General features: G+C 37.4%; 1 pseudogene; it reads right to left on the minus strand.

Annotated features, from left to right (window-relative positions):
• Nucleotides 1-551: 551 nt before the first annotated feature.
• Nucleotides 552-1,466, minus strand: LOC127972567 (putative gustatory receptor clone PTE03; annotated as a pseudogene).
• Between the last annotated feature and the right edge of the window lie 16,754 nt (nt 1,467-18,220).

Consider the following 18,220-nt stretch of genomic DNA (forward strand, 5'->3'; position numbering starts at 1 on the left):
ACACAAGGAAACGCGTTGTGAAATAAAATATCACCGGCAATCAAAGACATTCGCATTCGGACAGGATTAGTTTTCTCAGAGGATCACTGAGTTTGCTGAAAAACAGTAGGTAATTTGCTCTGGAATTATCACAGAGGTTGTGTGAGAAAAACACAGACGTGGCAGATTCGGACGGGATTAAAATCACCAAGTACGTCTGTGAAACGCAGATTTCTCTAACGACCCCCTGTAAAACTAGTCCCGTCCGAATAGGGATTAACACAGACACCACATCACAGTTCATCTTTTTTGTTGCTACTTCAATTGCTTCTTCACTGAGGATGTAGAGACACATAGGAGTAACTGATTATTTATCTCAACATGTTGAGAATTTATAGTAACAGGCTAAATTATAAATAAAATGTATAGTAAATATATAATTGTGGCAAAGATGTACAGTAAAAAGCAAAGTCACAAATTCACAGGTTCTTAAAGTGTAATGCATTAACTATGTCATAATGTACAATACAATCATTGAACTTTGTTAACATTTTGTGCAGCATCTGTTAAATCTATTTGCAAGCTTTTACAATCCATATAATTGTTTTGCGAATTTCAGGAAAATTCAAACCATAAACAAGAGGGTCCATGGGTGGTACAATGAGAAACTCTAATGAAAGAATGATTGACAGCACTAAAGGGAGTTCCAAAGTTGCTACACGGCTCAAAGTGATCTCACAAAAAAGAGCTACTGAGAAATTTAAGAGGATCACTATGTGTGGAATACAAGTTTGATATGCTTTTCTCCTGAAATCTATCGAGGTTTTTCTACAAATTATAAGAATTTTAACATAAGAGTATAATATAAAAGTTAAAGGCATGATAACAGTTGTGGTCAGTATGAAAAAGCCAAAAACATTATTGATAATAGTGTTTGCACAAGAAAGCTTGACAATTTCCCAGTTGTGACAGTACACCTTCCACAGTTTGTTACCACACATCGTGAGTCTGGCATTTAATATACCAGCAATACCAACACAAAGCATTGAATAAATCCAGCCTATAGATATTCAAACAGATAACATTGTGGGTGTCATTATGTTGTTGTATTGTAATGGTTTGCTGATTGCTACATACCTGTCAAATGCCATTAACATTAATATTGTGTTTTCATTTGATGCATATGAATAAATGACAATAGCCTGTAAGATACATGCTGCACGAGAGACTGAGTGTGTATCAAACAGCAAGTCTGTCAGTAACCTTGGGAAAAAAGCAGCTGTTCCAAACAGAGAGTTGATGGCTAAACATGAAATCAGAATATACATGGGCTGGTGCAATGTCCTTTCCAGAACAATTGCAAGAATAATAAGGGCATTAAAGAATATAATTGCACAATATATAATAAATCCTGAACCGAAGAAAGCATATCTTATGTACCCAATATTTTCAAACAACATCAAGTAAAAATATGTTCCATTTTCCATTTTCAATTAAGCAATGAATGGATTCATTGACCTGAGGATGAGAACCAAAGAGTTAATGTGATCTTTATGCACTTAGAAAACAGTTTTGATGGTTATCCGCTTTAGATAACAACAATTTTTAAATAATACATGTGAATATAAAGTACTGTATGAATTATTCAATCAGTTAAACTATATACATGTGATTGCATAGCCAGAAATACCTTATGTGATATGTTCTGAAATCACGTCGTCATCAAATAATGTGCAGAGAATTAGCTCTTCATTTGCTGTGTTTAGAAGAACTAAGAGTGGCCTTTACATTCCATTGTTTTATAGTATAAAACATGTCTCTGGAGACCTCTCTGCTGTGCTTGATTTGCATAAACAGCACAGGTTGTATGACACAGTAGACAAAACTCTTATAACCCAATTTACTAATTAAACTGCAAGCTATTGTTGCAAACAATTTTCTACAGAAAAAAAAAAAGATCAAAAAGATCCCAATCAGCAGTGTGTCGCCTAGATTGAAACATATTGTTTCTTTTAGGCATTTTGTTTATATGATTACGGAGGATGACGCTGATTTGTATATGTCACATCCGCCTTCAGTTTCGGCTCACACTGAAATGCTTTTGGATGCAGGTGTGAAGGATCTAGCAGGGATGGCACAATGCTCTACAGTTTGTAGTGATGAGCAAAATGATAAAGCTTCAGGAAAATATTCAGCTGCATTGCAAGAAATATCCGAGGAAAGTAACTGTTTAAGAATGGAAGAAGATAAATCAATTTTTAAAATATCCCAAAAAAGGAAGAACAGTGACAAAGTACTTGATGCTAAAATAAGCCAAAAGGGAAATGAATAGAGATGAAGAGCAGGATACTGAGAGTGATTGTGAGTCTTTTCACTCTAGTGTGGCTCTCTCTCAATGCGAGTTTGATGGACGGGGTTATGAGCTTGATGACAAAGTTATTTCTCAGATCAACTAAAATAAAAGAGGTGTGCAAATGCATGAATATTTTCCGGATCTAAAACAGTTTCTTGAAAAAGCGAAGGGCTTTATGGCAGAGGGTTCTTTCACGAACAAGGAAGTCTACTGATTAAAAAAAAGGTAGGAGAAATCTTAACAATGCCCTGAATAATGACATTTGTTAACGTTAACAGCAGGAATGCTAATTTTTATTTGCTTTTTGGTTTGATTTTTTCTTTCTTATTAGTCATGAGTGAAGTGCATTTAGCCACTTTGAATGTCATTGGTGCTAGATATTCGAGAAAAAGAACAACAATTTATGAAGTAACTAAAAAGAAAAATATTGATGTTACTTTTTTACAAGAAACGCACAGTGATGTGAAAAATGCTGTTGACTGGTTAAGAGAGTTTGATGGCACTGCTGTGCTAAGCCATAATACTTCTGTCAGTGGCGGAGTGGCCATTTTATTTGCAAAGAATTTTAGTGATTTTAATTGATGAAATTGTTAAAGGTAGGCTCTTGAAAGTTCGAGCAGTTTTTCAAAATTATGTGTTTATCTTTATTTTTGTTTATGTTCCAGCTGTACCAGTTGAAAGATTGTTTTTTAGACACACTGTGTTCGACTTTGCAAAACTGTTTAGAGCTGAAGATCTTTGCCCGAACCCGATGGGACCCGTCGGGACCCGACGGGTTCGGTCGGGTTCGGGCTTAATTTCTATCATCTTACGCGGGCTCGGGCCGGGCTCGGGCTTGCGCTCCGGTTTGCGAGGTAAACGAGCGGCCATGTGATGCGTTTCGATTAGCGCGAGAAAGATGCGAAAATGAATGCTGAGCAGGTGTAACGGAGGTTTTGGTTGCACCAGCAACTAAAGCAAACTCTGAGGTGTGGAAAAGTTTTGACTATGCTTATAATGAGAATAATGAGTGAATAATGACGCACCATCAGTGAGCGCAGGAACGCGCTGAAGACATCTACAGTGGATTCAGTAGCGGCGCCAGGATTTTTATTGTAGGTGGGCCTCCAGAAAACTGGATGGGCCAGTTAAAATAAGACCCCCCCCCCCCCCCCCCCCAAAAAAAAAAAAAACGGGTTTCCCTTCATCTCCGTTCCAGCGCTTTTCTGCGGCACTGAGGAGGACAGCAACTTGTATCGCTGTCCTCCGCTCAGTGCTGAAGGCAAGCGGACAAAGAAATACACCTTAATTGTTGGCAGTAAGCTAAATTCATTTATCTCCTATGAACGTTCAATACACAAAAAGACTGAAACGGAATTATATCTTTGGAGGTTCTGTTTCTCTCCATTTATTTACAACACGGCGGGCAGGGAACTGTCCAAAATTATTTCATTGTTTCTTATAAATTCAGAATGACAAGAAGAACTATATCGGCATGAAATAACAGCAGCATTGAATCTGACACAGCTGCTAAACACAAACAGCAGGAAAAAGATACAAAATTATTTCTCCTGTAGCTTATTTCTTCAGAATAATTAAATTAATAACATATCTAACCATATAAACAACTCCATAACAATGCGAGATAGCTAATCACACATGCACACAATTCAATTCAAACTTGCTTGTGGGACTTGGGGCTTGTTACAGCAGGAGACGGCGGGGTTTCGTGCTGAACACAGCAAGAATGTCTTGATATTCCAGTGAATCAGTCAATTCCCTTTCAAATGAAAGCAGGGACAAAGAGTTCAGTCTGTCTGTCAACATTGTCGCCCTGGTGCCTGTTTTTATCCGATTGACAGCTGAAAAGAGTCTCTCCACAGTACATGTCGTCATGGGCAATGTGAGGAGGGCGCGCAGGAGACTGTTCATGTTGGGGAAAATATCACGGGGGCATGCGTCGAGCACTTCTACGAGTGTTTCTTTTTTCTCGTTTGTGATCTTGTTGGCCTTTGCCTTTCTTTTAAGCTGCTGCACAAACACAGTGTGCTCCTCTTCCGCCACGGGAATGGAAAAGTGCACGCAGGCGGGCCGGATGAGAGCCTTGTCACCAAAGGTGTCTGACCATGGAGAGCAGGCAGCAGCGGCGCTCATAAAGCCATATGTGTCGGGCTTGAAACGAGTGTTCAGCTCCATCATCTGCTTGTCCAGTATGTCATTCCATAATTTCTGTAGGTCGGAGTTTTGCTGTACAGGTGATGATTTACCCAGAGTAGAATCAACGTGCGTATTGGCTAACCTGGCCGGAAACTTCCTCTTGCGTGATCCACTGATATCCCAGCTCACAATCTCGTGTTTATTCATCAGCTCATCTGTCAGTGCCATTACTTTATCAAATGCATCATTTTCATTCCTGAATTGTGTGTAGCTATCCTTGAGCCCTTCAATCAGATCAATACAATCTGTAACTGATAGTGTGGAAGATTGCAAGCCCTTAGTGGCGTAGTCGCTGACTTCAAATAACTGGTTGAATGTGACAAGCAGAAACAAAAACTTTTTGTTTGCATTTGGTGCAGTAGGGAGTCAGCTTCAATTTTTGTTTGGCCATAACTTTCGGAGAATGTGGCGAGGGTCTCCAAAATAGGTCCCAGGAGCGTCAACACTTTACTGACTGCATTTGACCATGAGCTCCACCTTACCTCACAGGATCTCTCCAGCTCCAATGTTTTTTGCTCTGGTCGCATCTGCTTTTGAATTTCCAGAAATTTGGCATGTCTCTGCGCCCCATTCATAAAGTTATGCAAGCTGTTTATAATACCGAAAAACGTTGAAATGCCAGGGGACACTTTAGCTGCTGTGCACAGGACAAGGTTGAGTTTATGTGAGTTACAATGCACATATAAAGCGTGGGGAAACGTCTTCTTCAGTATCACATGTACCCCTCCTCTGTTCCCCGACATGACTGATGCGCCGTCAAACCCAAATCCGACACACAGCCCTGGGTCCAGCTGCAATGGCTCCAGCACTTCCAAAATCTTAACTGATATAGCATCTGCCGTCATGTTGTCCGTTTCCACAAATCCCACAGCCCGTTCTTTCAAGGTGCCGTTGTTCAGGTATCTGAGGCATACTGCCACTAGCTCTCGTTTTGACAAGTCTTTGCACTCATCTGCTAAAATTGCATAATATGTGTCCGGCTCATCATGCAAATCTGCCTTTATTTTTTTGACAAGGAGTGATGCTGCAATTTCCAGTATCTCATTTTGTATAGAGTGGTGGAGTAGTTTTCCATTCTTGGGTAATTCATCCAGTCGCCTTTTTATTTCTGGATCATATTTAGAAACCAGGTCAAGTAGTTCCAAAAAGTTACCCTTGTTTAACGCATCTGGGTTTTCCCGATGCCCACGCAATGGGATTTCTTGTTTTGCACAGAACAGGACAAGATCTATAACCATCATGATGTGCTGTCTATGTCTATCAATTAAGGATTTGTCGCTGGCATCGTTGTTCAGCTGGTTAATAATATTTCCACGTCCTGGCTGGTGACTTTGCTTGAAACCATCCATTTTCCCCAGCGCTGCAGCATGTGCCCTGCTGGCTTCATGTTTGCCACAACCCTCAGAAAAATTTTTCTTTTTTTGTCTTTGAAGCCCGTATTAATGAACCTATCCTCATAAGCTGCTTCAGGGAAATGACGACAAGACTTACAAAAAACAGCATCTCTTGAGATGCTGTATTCCAGCCACGGAAATTTTGTGTACCACCTGTCAGAAAAACTCCTATCTTTCCCCAATATGTGTGTCCCCGATGCTTGTGTGAGGGTGTGCCTACTACGGGAGGACTTGATGGGGAGAGGGCGGCCGAGCAGGATGGTAAGTCGCAACTTAAATTTGCAGGAGTTTCCTCCTGCTGTTCCTCTGAGCATTTCTTGCTGAATTTAAAATAAAATAATCTGCTTTGTTTTGTTTTACGTTTCATATCGGCAAAACTGTCTGTGTCTGTCTTGAATGAATGACGTCCACCAACGTCATTCATTTCATTGGATCACTTGCTGGTGGGGTAGAAGCCGCTGATTGGCTGAGAAGATTTCGCTCAAAGCTTTCCTCGGGCTGCTTATTGGATGAACCGCTAGAATGAAAATCACTCACTACTCATAGGCCTGGGCCAAAATGGGTGGGCCCGGACCTTAAATGGGTGGGCCCAGGCCCACCCGGGCCCAATGGTAGCGCCGCGGCTGAGTGGATTCAATCATTTTCCTCCACAAAAACATGTAGACCGAGCCTAATCTCTGTGAGTAAAGGTTTTTCAAATAACTAAATATTCATTGAGTCTTAAATGCATAATGTTGACAGAGTATTTACGCTAATGTTGGCATTATTTTATTAAATAAAGCAAATCTGGCGGAGCCTTTATCTTAATTTCGTTATTGCCAAATACCCATCTTAATTTAAAATTTATCTTAATTTTTTTTTTTTAAAATGACTCGATTTATTGGTGCGTTGGTCTATTTATAGGTTAAATGAGTCTTTGTCTAGAATGCTGAGATGTCACGATGTCACAGAGGACTTATTTTATTTCTTTATTCCAACTTCCAAGTGGTCTAGTCTACGTTAGTTATGAGTAAATTATGTTAAAACATGAATAAAATTACTCATTGTTGACAAAAGGCAAAAGAGCTGTGTGCGTGCGCACATTTGAATAATGTCGGGCTGTAAACGGGTTCGGGCTTTAAAAAAGCTGTCAATCAAAATGTACTTGTCGGGCTCGGGTCCTGTCGGGCCTAACTTTTAAGGCCCGATTACAGCTCTAAAACTGTTGTACTGAAGATTTTTTGTTTCTAGGTGGATATTTTAGTTGTACTGAGCTCAATTTAGATCGGAATCACATGGAGCCTCATTTATCTTCACGTAACCATCTTATTCATATTATTAAGAAATATTAATTATGTGATATCTGGAGATCTTTGAATGGCAGTGAAAGGCAGTACACTTGGTTTCACACACGTGATAGTTATTTCTTTGACCAGACTGGATAGATTTTATAGCTTTAATTTTCATCTTAACATTTTTAGTAGGTATTTTATCATGCCAGTAAGTTTTTCAGATCACAGTATGGTGCAATTTAAGTTTATTCTAAGCTCAATTAAACCCAAAAGTGCATATTGGCATTTTAACACTAAGATGCTAAATGATAATTATTTTAAGGAATCGTTCAAGTCTTTTTGGGAAGTTTATAAAACAATGAAGTGTTCTTTTCATTCATTACAGCAATGGTGGGACATTGGTAATATCCAGATAAAGCAGTTTACACAACAGTACACTCACAATGTCACCAAGGAGTTGGCTCGGTCATTAGAACTTTTGGAAAGAGAGATACTTGAATCTCAGAATTTAGCTCTCTCTACTGGTGAAGTTCGACACATGGAAGATTGCTCTAAGAAGAAAGCACAGTTAGCAGATCTACTGGGGTATAAAACGCAGGGGGCTCTGGTTTGTTCACACTTTCAAAGCATTGACCAGATGGATTGCACCATGCAAATACTTTTTCAGCCTGGAAAAAAAGAATGGGCAGAGGCATTTTATTTATGACCTGCATTCTGAAAATGGCTTTTTGTTATCTGACCCTGTTGATATTCAGAGGAGAGCAGTTTTTTTTTTTTTTTATATATAAAAATCTGTACAGAAGCAAGCCTGATTAAGGGTGCTGTATGGAAAGTGTCTTTGAAAGCTTACCTAAAGTCTCTGAGGAGGCTAATGTGGAGCATTCAGGAGTGTTGACCCTGCTAGAACTTTTTAAGGCCCTTCAAAAGCCGAGTCTGGGAGGGCACCAGGGCCCAGTTTTTCAAAATGTTTAATCCGGATAAAATTGATCCGGATTTAGTAATCCTTTTTTTGCGATCCGTGATCACGTAATCCAGCTTACTTTTGGAGCCAGTTTTTTAAAGCAGCATCGGATTGGATCAATCTGATCCGGATAGGAACTTTTCAGGATCACCAAATCTGGATAAACAGTGCTGGATAACCAGTGCTCAAACAGGATAGGAAATCACAAAGTAGAACTATAGATATGTAAAGAGCAACAAGTAGAATAGCCAGTGTGGGGTCAATATAAGTTTATTTTTATTTGAAATGAAAACCCACACATTTAAAAAAAAAAAAAAAAAACTAAAAACAAGAAAAACCCCACCCCATCCTCTTCCAGCAGTCCGTTCATCTGAGACCTACAACACAAACACTGTACATTGAGGATATTTATAACAAGTATAGATGTATTGAATAATAAAAAAAAAAAGACTTAATGTAAAACATATTTTCGATTGTGATGAATATATATATATATCAGTTAGTGACAGAATAAAATTTATTGTTTTTGGTCAATTTTAACAGCTGTTTGGGGGATTATTTTGTGAGGCCAAACTCTTTCTACTTTGCTGTAGGCCTATACTGAAAGGCTGAATACGTTAAAGCCTGACGGATGAACAAATAAAATTTAAATTTAAAATTTGGTGGTGTTGGCAGAGTGGATAAGACACATGCCTTTGGCGTGAGAGACCTGGGTTCGAATACACTGTGAGACACCAATGTGTCCCTGAGCAAGACACTTAACCCCTAATTGCTCCAGAGGCGTGCGACCTCTGACATATGTAGCAATTGTAAGTCGCTTTGGATAAAAGTGTCAGCTAAATGTAATGTAATGATCCAAATATAGTATTATTTGATGAATTTTTTAAGTTTTCATTACATTTTGGGCATGAAATCCACACTGAATCCACCCTTCTGATGGGATCAGTTTAATCCAGATTTTTTGGATCAAAGTGATCCAAATCCTACAAAAAAGTTCTAAAAAAAACCAAACTAAAGGTTTGATCCGGATCAAAACCAAGATTGGATTACGTGATCTAATCCAATTATGTAATCCGTTTTTTCTTTTGAAAAACACATTTTCAAGATTTGATCCAATCCGTTATCTAAAATCCTACTGGATTACTTTTGGAAAAAGGGGGCCCAGGAGTGGATGGCCTCCCAGATGACTTTTATAAAGCTTTTTGGTTGGAATTGGGAGAGGATCTGCTTGAGGTACTGAGTGCCAGCTTGTTAGAGGGTAAGGCGTATTGTATACCTGATAGATCTATTTTTTGATAATCTTTCTTTAATTCGAGATATTTTTTCATGTTTCTAAATTGTTAAATCTAGATTGTGACTTGTTATCTCTGGATCAGGGGAAGGCTTGAGCAATCATATTTGTGGAACACTTTAGCTGCTTTTTTAAATATGATCAAAGTACTCTATTGTGATGTTTAGAGTGCACTGAAAATTAATGGTGGCTTATGTACTCCTTTTTTGGGTTCTTAGGGTGTCAGACAAGGTTGTTCCTTGTCTGGAATGTTGTACTGTTTGGCTATTGAGCCACTTCTTCATCAGATAAGAATACATTTATGTGGTTTGTGTCTACCAAATTTTAATAATAATATTAATTTGTCAGCTTATGCTGATGATATTGTGGTGTTGATTTATAAACAAAGTGATGTACACTCTTTACTTAACTTAATCAAAGATTTTAGAAAATTGTCTTCTGCTAAGGTTAACTGTTAAAAGTAAAGCAGTGGTCTAATGGGATACCTTGTCTGCCTGATGGGTTGTGTTGGGGCAGGGGAGGCTTAAAGTATTTAGGAATTTATTTGGGAGATGATAGTTTTTTTACAGAAAAATTGGGAGGGGGTATTGGAAAAAGTCAAAGGGCGCTTGGATAAATGGAAATGGTTACTTCCAAATATGTCCTACGGAGGGCGGGCTCTTATTGTCAACAATCTAGTTGCTTCCTGACTTTGGCATAGAATGGCCTGTGTAGACCCTTCTCCACAGTTTTTATCTGGAGTTCAAGCCACTCTTGTGAATTTTTATTGGGATAAACTACATTGGGTTCCTCAGAGTATTTTATACCTCCCCAAAGAAGAAGGTGGACAAGGTTTAATTCATTTACAAAGTAGAGTTGCTGCATTTTGTTTAGTTTCTAAAAAGGTTTTTGGATGGTTCAACAAATTGTAGCTGGCGTTTTGCTAGCTGCACAATTCTGCGTACTGTTGGAGGTTTTGGCAGAGTTGTAAAAAATACTCAAACATGTTACTCAAGTGAAAGTGTACAAGTACTCAGTGAAAATTTTACTCAGATAAAACTACAAGTAACTGGTCAAAATCATACTTGAGTAAAAGTAAAAAAGTACAACTTTAAGTTAGTAGGAGTACTTTTTTTTTTCCTGACAGACAATACAGAAGAATGGTTAAAGGGAGAGAACGTAAAAAATTCAATGGCACGGGTCAAAAATTTATATTAGGTTAACAAAAAGGGAAAGGGATTAAAAGGAAACTCCATCATTTCCACCCTCATGTCATACTATATGACTTTAATTTATCAGACGAACACAAACTAAGAGTTTTAGAAAACAAAATTGTATTTTTTTAAGTAACACTTCAAAAATTATACACAAAGAGAATGACAGGAACTAATGCAACCCCTGTTAATAAATCACTGCCTTCTTCAGTGAAACGATATGTAAGAAAAATACAAATACCAATATTTTAATCTTGATCGTCGTGGTCACTTTGTGTGGTTTCTGAAGTGGTCCTGTCCCCTTGCATTATATGGACTAAAAATCTTTGCTCGTGTTCATGTGAAGAAAGAAAGTCCCACATAGCAAACGGACTCAAGTAGGGGTAACTGCAGCCTGGAGCAATGGGCGTGGCAAAAGGTGGGCGTGTCGAAAGGTTTCTCATTGGTGTAAAGAAAGGGGGCGTGGCAAAAGGTTTAGCGAAAACTGGATGTTCCGCCTAATTGCTATTGGCGTATAGATGAATAGAAAGCGATAAATTAAACACATAATCCTATAAAACCAATTGAATTTCATCCAATGTAAAAACAGCATTAATGATGTAAATTATCTTATTGTAAATTACTTTCGAAAGTACCTTCAAAACGGCTTACTGCACCACCGCACGTTTAGGTCTTAGTTTATCAATAATCAAAAACAGATTCCAATTATTTATGAGAATACAAACGTATCTTAACATGGTTAGTCGCACTTGATGTTCTTAAAGGGGGGGTGAAATGCTCGTTTTCACTCAATATCCTGTTAATCTTGAGTACCTATAGACTAGTACTGCATGCTTCATAACTCCAAAAAGTATTTAGTTTTATTATATTCATAAGAGAAAGATAGTCTTTATCGATTTTTCCCGGAAAAACACGAGCGCCTGGAGGCGTGACGTGTGGGCGGAGCTAAAGAATCACGAGCGCTAGTAGGCTTTTTCGGTTGAGAGCGTTTGAAAGCTGTGACAGCTGTGAAGGCTGAAACTGAACGAGAGCAGCAGCAGCAACGACTCGCTCCGAGCGGGGCTCGAACCCGAGTCTCCGATGGGAGGCGGACGCACTAACAAGGAGGCAGAGATATTTTAAGCAGTTTTACTCACCGCCTGTGGTTCCAACACACAATCGTGACCCTTTTTCGTTGGGACTGCATTATCCTTAAAAAGTAAACGATGTGCAAATCCGTCATCAAACTGGGCTTTGTTTGTCAAACAAGCATTTTAGAAATGCAGGGAACAAACTAAACACTTGCACAACTCCGTTGATGCTCTGTAAAAATAAACTCCATACACTGGTCCCTTAATGCTGTTTTTTCTTTGGTAATCTGTGCAGGGTTGTCTTGCCCTGGCAACCAAAAACACACTCCTTTTGTGACATTTCGCGACGCTCTCGCTCTGATCAGTGAATGCCTGTTGTGCTCTCACTCAGTGCTCTGCTATACGGGAGCGTGCGCTCTTCCGGCAGAAATGCCTTAGGACCCATATAAGGAAATTCCGCTCCATCTAACGTCACACAGAGCCATACTCAAAAAAAACTTTCTGAAACTTGTGACAAACCGGAAGGAGTATTTTTGGAACAGAAATACTCCTTCAAACGTACAACTTAATTTTTGAAACTTTGTCCATGTTTAGCATGGGAATCCAACTCTTTAACAGTGTAAACAACTCAGTATGCATGAAATAGCATTTCACCCCCCCCCCCCCCCTTAAGGTAAAATCATTTAAAGTCAGCTGTATTTGTTAACATTAGAGAACTAACAAGAACAAACAACTTACAGCTGCATTTTTATTAACTAACAAAGTTTAATAAATACTGTATCAAATGCATTGCTCATAGTTAATGTTAGTTAATACATCGGTAAAAAAATGAAACTTTATTGTAAAGTGTCACACTAGAAAACTAGGTTTTACCTGATAGAGAAAAATTAGTAAAAATTTAAAAACTAATACATTTAAAAATTAGTCAGAAGAGTTTAGTAACCTTGTTGTTAAGTGACATTAAGCAATTAAGCAAACAGACACAGCTTTATCCACTAAAACATTTATTTAGCTTTCAGTTTCAGTCACCAATTCAAGTAAAAAGGTAGATAGACAAGAAGTAACCAATAAGTAGAATAAAATATCCAATAAAAAAGCGCAAGTGTCTGAGAGTGCAAGTCTGCAGCCAGACCCTTCTCCATTATAATACAACTGTACTACTGACTCTTCACTGAGTCCCAAAAGTACATATGCTTCCTGTGCATGGTTTCTAAAAGAATGGAATCAGAAAAAAGTTGAATGGCACTCATCTATACCACAGGTTATACTAATATTTACATTTATTAATTTAGCAGATGCTTTTATTCAAATCAACTTACAAATGAGGACAGTGGAAGCAATCAAAAACAACAAAAGAGCAATGATATATAAGAGCTATAACAAGTCTCAGTTAGCTTAACACAGTACACGTAGCAAGGGCTTTTTAAATAATATAATAAATAAAAAGAAAGAAAACAGATAGAATAGAAAAAGAATAGAGCAAGCTATTTGGTTAATGTGCATGTACCACTCCAACATGTTGGATTAACTTCAAAAGAGTGAATGTCCTTCGAGTGCATTTTGGGCAATGGTACAGTCAAGGCATGATGATCTAATACAAGAGGCAAATCATTCAGAGTAAAGTTACTGAAAGTGCTTGTCTCCATCTTCTAATGTTGACAATGTCCCTCTGAAGGAAAGTCAGTGTCTTTCTCAGGTGTGGTGGATATGCAATGTTGAAAGTAAAATACATCCAGAAGACTTTTATGAAGGCCTCATCAAGGCTGGTGCACTGGCACTCATCTGTTCCATCTTCTGTCACCACACTGAGCCCTCGAACTATGATTGACATTTTACAGTCAGTATCCATCAGGTGTATGGTAGGAAAGATGTAGCCGGGTCCCCCATCATAAAATAAATAAATAAAAAGAATAATAACAACAATAATAAAAAAAATAAATAGAAAAAAAGAAAACACTTTTCAGATTTATCAGATTCTGTTGCATCCTCTTTGGCTCAGACAGTGCAGCTACATACACTGCAGAACTGCAGAAATAATCAAAAGCTAATGTATTAGGTTCACAATATGGGATGCATTTCATGTTCTTGTATACACTGATAAATCTTACATTGTTTTCTAAAACTATTGCTTTACATTTTTAACAGATGGGCTAAAAAGGTACAGAAGAATATTACCTGAAAAGATTTGAAACAAGTTATTTTACAGTTGATAAGTTTTGTTTTTCTTTAATATACTCACTCCAGCAGGTGTCCTGAAGCATGTGTATTTTTTGAGTACATCCTCCTCAGACATTCCTTCTGTGCTTTCTCAGCATCTCCAGGAGAATGTTCCTGCCATGTGGTCTTTGACAGTCCATGTGTCTAGATGTATTTTCTGATACTCACTTTGTAGCACATTAACATGTGCCTCAAAATACATCGAATCCTCCCCAACACAAGCTTCCTTCATCAGAACAACAGAAACAGATCATGCTTAGACCGTGACAGATATGAAAAACATCGAAATACTTTTACGTGCTTTAGATATAACAAATAATAAAAACATGGAACTGCATAAACATTAAGATGATGGTCAGGCAGTGAAGAAGTGGAGTACATACAAAAGGGATTTAAATATCTGTAGTACAGTATCTTCCTTACATTAACCTGCAGTAAGTAAAAAATGTAAAACTGATTAACAGTGAAAAAATAAATTATGCATATGGCAGTGTGCTTACATATTCTACAATAACCTGCAAGTGGAGCATGTTCTGCTTTACATTTCAGGTTTAGGGATGTGTCAGATGTGCTTAAAACACAAACTTGACTGATTGTCATTTTCCAGCAAATAAGTACAATATTGTTACTTGTTACTACAATATTGTGTGTGATTATGTTGATAGAGATAAATCAATGGTTTAAAAACGATTTAACTTACACAGTCATTTCTTTTCATATTCCTCTGGAAAGGGTTCTTTAAAACCAGTGTGTTGACAGCTTGAATATACTCTGCATTAGTTGGACACCTGGCAGAAAGTTAGAAACAAACTCTAAATTAGAGTTTTTTTATTTTGTCTAATCGTCTTCAGATTGTGAATTGATCATAGTACAGCTGTAATAGCAGAGGTGGTAATAATTATTATACTTACAGTATGTATCCTGTACTCTATTGTACAAAAAGGACGCAGATATAAACAATCATCTCTGAAGGATTCGCCGTCGATGAGGTCATCGTTTTGTCTCACTGTACATATGTCTCTCAACAACAATAAACTAATTACTAAAGCTGCAAGATATAATGCAAAGAAATGTATGATTGTATTGTAACAAACTTATCTTAATATACATATTTGTGGTATATAAAGTATATATAAACGTATAAACGATGAATAATTACCTCACGTCTTATCGCTGCCACCTTGTCTAAGGAAATTACGTAAATGTATATTTACTGCTGATTGGCCAGCACAGTAAAACTCCTTTCACCAATGAGAAACCTTTTGCCACGCCCCTACCTTTCGGCACACCCATTCCCAGCTAACAGGGAACGTTCCCACAACATTCACTAACGTTCTTTAAAAGTTGTGTAAATGTTAGTACAAAACGTTATTAAAATAATGTTTTTGGAACGTTCTTATAACGTTGTTAATGTTCTTGTAAGGTTAATAGAAAACGTTCTTAGAACAACGTTCTCGGAACGTCTTTAGGACCGTTATTTGTACTTGATGAATGTTCTTCTAAGGTCGCTAGAAAACGTTCTTAGAACAACGTTCTTGGAACGTCTTTAGGACGTTATCTGTCCGTGATGAATGTTCTTCTAAGGTCGACAGAAAACGTTCTTAGAACAACGTTCTCGGAACGTCTTTAGGACGTTATCTGTCCTTGATGAATGTTCTTCTAAGGTTGACAGAAAACGTTCTTAGAACAACGTTCTCGGAACGTCTTTAGGACGTTGTTTGTACTTGATGGATGTTCTTCTAAGGTCGCTAGAAAACGTTCTTAGAACAACGTTCTTGGAACGTCTTTAGGACGTTATCTGTCCTTGATGAATGTTCTTCTAAGGTTGACAGAAAACGTTCTTAGAACAGCGTTCTCGGAACGTCTTTAGGACGTTATTTGTACTTGATGAATGTTCTTATGAGGTCGCTAGAAAACGTTCTTAGAACAACGTTCTTGGAACGTCTTTAGGACGTTATCTGTCCTTGATGAATGTTCTTCTAAGGTTGACAGAAAACGTTCTTAGAACAGCGTTCTCGGAACGTCTTTAGGACGTTATTTGTACTTGATGAATGTTCTTATGAGGTCGCTAGAAAACGTTCTTAGAACAACGTTCTTGGAACGTCTTCAGGACGTTATCTGTCCTTGATGAATGTTCTTCTAAGGTTGACAGAAAACGTTCTTAGAACAGCGTTCTCGGAACGTCTTTAGGACGTTATCTGTACTTGATGAATGTTCTTCTAAGGTTGACAGAAAACGTTCTTAGAACAACGTTCTCGGAACGTCTTTAGCACGTTATTTGTACTTGATGGATTTTCTTCTAAGGTTGACAGAAAACGTTCTTAGAACAACGTTCTTGGAACGTCTTTTGGATGTTATCTGTACTTGATGGATGTTCTTCTAAGGTTGACAGAAAACGTTCTTAGACCAATGTTCCCGGAACGTCTTTAGGACGTTATCTGTCTTTGATGAATGTTCTTCTAAGGTTGACAGAAAACGTTCTTAGAACAACGTTCTCGGAACGTCTTTAGGACGTTATCTGTACTTGATGGATGTTCTTATAAGGTCTCTAGAAAACGTTCTTAGACCAATGTTCCCGGAACGTCTTTAGGACGTTATCTGTCCTTGATGAATGTTCTTAGAAGGTTGACAGTAAACATTCTTAGAACAACATTCTCGGAACGTCTTTAGGACATTATCTGTACTTGATGAATGTTCTTATAGGGTCACTAGAAAACGTTCTTAGAACAACGTTCTCTGAATGTCTTTAGGACGTTATCTGTACTTGATGAATGTTCTTATAACGTTGTTAATGTTCTTGTAAGGTTGATAGATAATTTTTTCTTAGCACAATGATATCTGAACATCTTTAAGACGTTATTTGTACTCAATTAATTTTCCCAATGTTGAGAGAAAACAATTTTAGAACAATATTCTTAGAGCTTTCAATTTTATTAATGTAATTTCTAAATTAATTAATTGCTAAATGTTGTTATGGTGTTATCCTAAAATATTATGATAACAGCATGTCCTTATATTTTCAGGTTATTATGAACGTTATCATAATGTTGAGAGAAACTTCTTTCTTATAGGCTATATAAAACATGAATAGAATACAATGGAATACATTAGGATAGAAAAATAAATGTATTTAAATATGAAACTACAACGTTGAGTATGTGGTGGCTAATCGCCTGAATGTAATTTATAATTATTAATTATATATCTTTTTGAATTTATTGAAGTCACTTCGGGGTATTACGTGAATGGCATACACTGTAAAAGTGAAATTTGCCAATTGAAGTTAATTAATTTAACTCAAAAATGTAAAAGATTATTTCATCTTAATTTGTGATTTTAACTCAAAAGCTATTTAGGTTAAGCAGAACTCAAGCTAAAAAAATACATATTAATTTATTGAATCTACCATACAATCTATTCTTTTTAAGTATAAATGGCTGACCACAAAATATTTAAAAGAATAATGAACATAATTCGTGTTTTCAAACAGAGTAAAAAAGTCATTATTTTACTCGACAAAATAATATCCGTGTGTTTTTCAAAAACCGCGCGCATTTTTCAGTCAGTCACGTCACGTGCACTAGTGATGGGATTTATGGCTCTTTGAGGGGATCCGGATCTTCGCGATCCGTTCCTTTCAAAGAGCCGTTCAAAAGAATGGCTCTTTTGGCTCTTTTTAAATATTTAGTCAGTTTTAAGAAGCCAGCTTGGGAGCATCTCAGTTTATCCTGGAAATAATCACTGGGAGGTATTATGAGGTGAGATTTGTAGTCAAATAATTAAAGCTCAGATATCACACACCAATATCTGAGTTTGAATTATTCTGAAATATTGATTATTACCTCATTTCTCATGTGTCGACTATATTCCATAGGGTTGCACAAATCCCTCTGCTTAGACAGTGACATCATTATTTTGATTTACCTTTAGTACAAAGTGTGTGTGTGTGTGTGTGTGTGTGTGTGTGTGTGTGTGTGTGTGTGTGTGTGTGTGTGTGTGTGTGTGTGTGTGTGTGTGTGTGTGTGTGTAAAACTACGTTGACTTATGTTATTCATACAATACCTACTCACAAATAAACATAAAAAACAAAGCCGGCTGCAATGAATTTCTGTGCAAAACAGCTTTTACTACAAACACTTCCACACAAGAACATTGTTATCACACAAGAACATTTTGATAGAAAACTAATTTTTTTTTTAAGTAGATAAAATTAGAATAAATAAAATGGAAATGTCTACATACTACATACTATTACTACTGTAAACTTTGCAAATAGGACATCAGCCCCTTCAAGT

This window comes from Carassius gibelio, chromosome B15 (assembly GCF_023724105.1).
Source record: "Carassius gibelio isolate Cgi1373 ecotype wild population from Czech Republic chromosome B15, carGib1.2-hapl.c, whole genome shotgun sequence".
Taxonomy (NCBI): Eukaryota; Metazoa; Chordata; class Actinopteri; order Cypriniformes; family Cyprinidae; genus Carassius; species Carassius gibelio.